This window comes from Lonchura striata, chromosome 3 (assembly GCF_046129695.1).
Source record: "Lonchura striata isolate bLonStr1 chromosome 3, bLonStr1.mat, whole genome shotgun sequence".
Lineage (NCBI taxonomy): Eukaryota > Metazoa > Chordata > Aves > Passeriformes > Estrildidae > Lonchura > Lonchura striata.
The window spans coordinates 22644260-22649345 of record NC_134605.1 but is presented as its reverse complement, the minus strand read 5'-3'; the positions used below and the strand labels follow the sequence as shown (position 1 = coordinate 22649345).

The following is a 5086-nucleotide window of genomic DNA, read 5'->3' as shown; positions in this document are numbered from 1 at the left end:
TCAGGTTTTCACCCTCCAGACAATCAATACTCAGTCCATCGAGGGAGGCAGAGTCTCTCCTGTGCCAGACCCCCTAAGAAACACAGCTGGAACATCCTGTGTTTCCATGTCACACATGACACCGCCCAGAGAAAAAGTTTGCAATGGTGACCCTTCTCCTTTCCATGCACAGTGCTCTCACCACCAATGCATGGATGGACAGACTGCTTTTAGGATTTTTCCTTTTAAGGATGTCTTGCCAAGAGGGGAGAAAACAACAGTTCAGTTTTTCATTTTTTGGGACTACAGTCCCCCCCATTTTTTTTTTTTCTGGGGCCAGGGATCTAAGAACAGAGATCTTCTCTTTTCCTTCTTTGAGGACAGGGGCACCACTATAAACCCCTTAAATATTTCTTCTGTTTGCTCTACTTCTGTTTTTTCCCAGCTGAAGCAGGTCTCTTGGCTCATTGTCATCCTCCTAAAATACAATCTCTCTTGGAGGAGAAGATTGATTCAGTCGGTGGCTATTAAGGAAAAAGTCTAGCTAAAAGCTACTCCTTGTCCCCCTCTCATCTAAAATTTCTCTTTCTAACATCCCAGGGTCTAAGGTGTCCTTCTTCCTCTCTTTTCAAACTGAGGAGGGGAAAAAAATTTATAAAGCTTTCATTTTTTAAGGGTTAAAAGTCCCGACTCCCTGGCTGGCTCTCTGCCCAGGCTCCAGCCCCCACGGCAGTGGCTGGGCACCTTGCAGCCCCCTCACTCACTCTTCTCCTTCCCCGAGGTGAAATTACTAACAAGCCACCGCTGCCAAGAAACTCTTGAGAGAAAAACAGAAACATCCCAAATTTTCTCCACCCTTCTATTTACAAAAAGTTCCAGTCCCCTCTACCCTTCGGCCTACCTCAGTCAAGCCATAAGCCTTCCCCTCCCCAACCCAGCTCGTCACCGAGCAAGAAAGAAGCTGCACTGCGCGCTAACTAAAACTAAAGACAGCAAATTTTCCTAAAAATTTTACTTTTAACTCCTCTGTGTTCTCAGAGGCATATCTACCTTTAATTAATCAATATTTAAATTGACCTCTTCCTTCTAAAAAAATTCTTTTTCCATATCAAACCACAACATGGGGACATCATTCTGTCAAGGACTTGAAGTCCTCACTGCCAACTGCTTCACACCACAGGACCAGAATCTTGTTTGTATCTCATTTTCTTCTTCTGTTAGACTGTTTTTTCATTCAGACAAGGAAATATTAAAAACCTGAACAGATTTAACCATGAGCAACCTGCTCCTCCTGGCCTTGCTCTGAGCACAGGGAACAGACCAGGGTCCCCCAGAGGTCCTCTCCAGTCTGAATTCAGTGTTTCCCTTGCTTGTGTCACATATTAAATACATTTTGTCTGAAAAGGCCTGTATTCAGTGTCTTAGTGATGTCTCTCAAAACTTCCTATCACACACAAGACAGATCTGCAGGATTTCTTCCTCTTTAATTTCACCCTTGGTGTGCTTATGTGGGTGTTGAAAATTGCTTCAGAATGTTTAACTAATTCTAATTGAACCATTCTCATTTTCTCCCTGGTCTCACTCACTGCATAAATTTGCCATCCCTGAAGTTTTGCTTTCAGGCCCAGTCTCAGGTTTGAGAGGGATTTCCAGAGTGGAAACAAATAACAAATAATGACATAATACTTACTTACTCTGGTATTGCTGGCACTTGAAATTTAGAAGTGCATTCATACCCCTCTTTATTCACAATATTCTTAATATTTCCAACAAATACCAAAATGTTTCTCTAAGTTTAGTGAAACACTGAAGAAATGGGCAACTGATGATTTATTTTTCCCAATCATTTTTTCACATTTTTTTATTAAAAAGGAACAATGTTTGCAATGAATCTTTTATTTCCAAATACCAATAGGGAAATTCTCTTCTTGACTGTTTTGCTTTTGATATAGTTAATTTGGCAGAAGCAAAAGGAGTTCCTCAAGTATGGCAGCATTGAGGAATTTACTTTTCACCCTGGAGGAAAAAAGTTTGAGCTGCAAAGATGTGGCAGAGTTTTACTCCAAAAAGCCCCGGGTGGCTTCTGTTGCCTTTGCTTTGTACCTACTTCCCCTGCATCCCTCTACTTCATTTATAATCCACAGGACACTCCTCCAAAAGCTTCCCAGACCATCTTCCATCTCTCTTCTCACCAGGTGGTCATAAATCGGCTGCTTCCTTACCTTCTTCTTGGCATTCCCTGCTCCAGTGAGTTTCTCCATCACCATGCTTGCCATATTCCTCTGCTCCTCCTTGGCTTGCCTTCAAGTAAATTTCCCTCCACTGTAGTCCATATTCAGTCCTGTTGGAGGCAAAGAAAAAAAATGCTAAGTGAAAACAATTCAATGGACTGTACAATTGTAAGCATATTTGCCAGGCTAGACCAGGAATGAGTTGTTAATGAAAATGAAGAATAAAATTGTAACAAATGCCAGGTAGACTTTTTTTTTTTTTTTTTCAGTTGAAAACCTTTCTAGCTTGGAGGTAAGAACAATCATTTAATTATTTCTGAAAAGACCTGGCAGGAGTCCAGGCCCAGAATTTGACAGTGTTGAGAACTGAGGTAGGCATAAAAGAGTTATTTCTATCTCAAAGAGATTTGATGTTCCACCTAAAATCAGCAGATCCCCTGCTGGTGTTAATTGGTGTCAGAGAACTGTTTCTTCTGGAGCAGCTCAAAGAGACACCAGCAGAGAAACTGCCTTGTTCTATTTCTATGTTTCCATTCTTTCCCTTTGCCTTTCAAGGGAAAAAAAAAAGCCCATCTGACGTATGAATACAGATGAGAAGCCTGGAATTTAGTGCTCCTCAACTCGTGTAGTTACCCAAGTGAGAAGAAATGGCTCCAAAGGCCCCAGTTTGCATGGCATTAGGCACCTGTGCTCCTTCAAGAATTCCCTTGCCTGAATTGAGCCTGGAGTGTTCCCATCCCTTCAGCTGATGAGCCCAGGGAGGGCTCAGCAACAGAGGTTTGAAATGCTGCAGTGTAATGCCCCCCTGACTCAGATTTCTGGTGGGTGAACTGTTTTCCACCAGGCAGACAAAAGACGTGGGTTTTTTGCAGGGTGGCTCATTACTATGGCAACCAGCAGAGTGGCCTCCCCCTGCCTGGCAGCACTGATTTCAGAGATCAGGGAGAATTTCTGCTGAGTGTGCACATCACTGGTGGCTGTGCAGACAATCCTAAAAGAAGACTTAAAAGGAAATTCAATTAATCAACGTGCCCCACAAAGCCAAACATCTGGATGTAGCAACTACATCTGGTGTAGGTACAGGTGCTAAGCAATAACTAGGAGGTGACAAGGGTCTAGAAGAGGTTTTTCATCTCTGTATGGTGATAGCAAACAACTGGCCTTTGACACAAGCCAGAGTTTAGTTATGTACAGTGTACAAAAGCAGGGGGAGTTTGCAGCAGCTCCTTTTCAATCTGGAGAGGGGCAGAGAAAACGAGAAGCTGAGCTGGGAGAACGTTGTGTTTCCTGGGTTGCAAGGCGTTTCTTTCCATTCAGGGCAAGATAAGCTTCTAAGAAAAATTACTTTCTTCCATATCTGTAAGAATGCAATTTGATGTGTTTTTAAGAGAGAGAAGGCTTTTCTTCCTCATTTCCAGTAATTGCCTAACACTTGTCAGGCAAAATAAACAGAAGGCAAAGAAACAGTTTCAATCTACGCAATCACAGCCACGGCAGCATTTAGCTTTTGCAAAGTGTGCTGCAGTCTTAACCTGCTCATTTTCCTACAGAAGCAGCCACAAAGGAACCTTTTGCTCACTCTTTCATCCTGTTCTTAGAGGGTTGATGTTGTTCTACCAGCACTGGCAGCTTCTGCGCCCAGAGAAACAGTAAGAGCCTGAATGAGAGATGCAGGACTCAAGGCAGCTCTTCAAAATGCAGTTTATTGTATCCAAGATGTTACAACAGTCCAGGGTCGTGGGTGACAGAGCCTGCACCTACAACTGTCAGCTTCAGCTGCAGACAAGCCTGGAGACCCTTTAATTTTGGTTACAATGCATTATATACTTTTCTTTGCTGAGCATCTTAATATAGAAGAACCAATCTATACCTTTACTTTTATCTATAGCCTGTCATAACTCCTGTAATCACCATATTCATGTTACTAGTCTCCAATCACTAAAAGTTAGTATGTTACAGTTTAAGTTAGAAGTTGTTTTTCAGTTTTCTTGCAGTGGAAAATTCTGAGACCTTTTCTCTACTTGCAACATCAGCAGTCTTGTTTGCCTGTGGTATCTTTCTAGTTGGTAAAAACATCTTCTTGTTTGAGGTGGGTTTATTCTTTGCCCTAAGCCATAAAAATCCCTTCTATCTAACATACCCTTTGCCTTCTTAGCTGTCCAGCAAGACTGGCTCAGAAATTGTCAATTTACACATCTATTATTCTTCTACATCAAAACTTACTTTCATTTCTATTCCTTCTTCAGATTCTACATTCAAAAATCTTTCTGCCAAGCAGACAAATCTGTGAGACTTTCTTGTCAAATTTTCATCCTTCCCAACAAGAAACAGCCCAGACACCTGCTCATTTTCCTGTATGTGCAGACAGTCCCTTCCCACAAAACCCGCAGGGTGATTACCTCCCACAGCTGTTCCTTGTGCCAATCTTGTTCTTACTTGTTCCTTGCACCACTTTTCCCAGAGACCTCCCTGAGATCACTTCTGCTCTGCATACCAAGAGAAGACAACCTTACATCAGGGGTGGTGCAGTCAGGGAGAATAGTGGGAGAATCACAGGCCTGGGAAATACAAGTGCTGGAACTCAGAAATCTTAGCTGATATAAAGGATTATTCAATCCAGTCAGACTGTTCTATCACAAGCTGTCTGCACCTTGTCACTCTCCAAGCTCTTGCCACAACCCACAACAGGAATTAGCCTTTAGAAAGCTTGAGGCAAAAAAAGTTGCACTGGACCATTAAGTCAGCTCCTAATTTCAAACCCACTGCAGCTAAATTCTGCTCACTCACCCTGCTTCAACCAATCCTTCCAAAAATTGCTAAGGGGAGATTTAGGCAAGCTTGGCACTGTCCCTGTGGCACACACACGCCTCGTCCTC

The 5086-nt window shown here is 42.6% G+C and overlaps 1 long non-coding RNA gene across 1 annotated transcript; it reads right to left on the bottom strand.

Annotated features, from left to right (window-relative positions):
- Positions 1–1800: 1800 nt before the first annotated feature.
- LOC116183463 (uncharacterized) lies at positions 1801–3050 on the bottom strand. Its single transcript, XR_013339588.1, has 3 exons — positions 2896–3050; positions 2202–2320; positions 1801–1995 (listed from the first exon to the last, which is right to left on the bottom strand). It is a non-coding gene; the product is annotated as an uncharacterized LOC116183463 (long non-coding RNA).
- Between the last annotated feature and the right edge of the window lie 2036 nt (positions 3051–5086).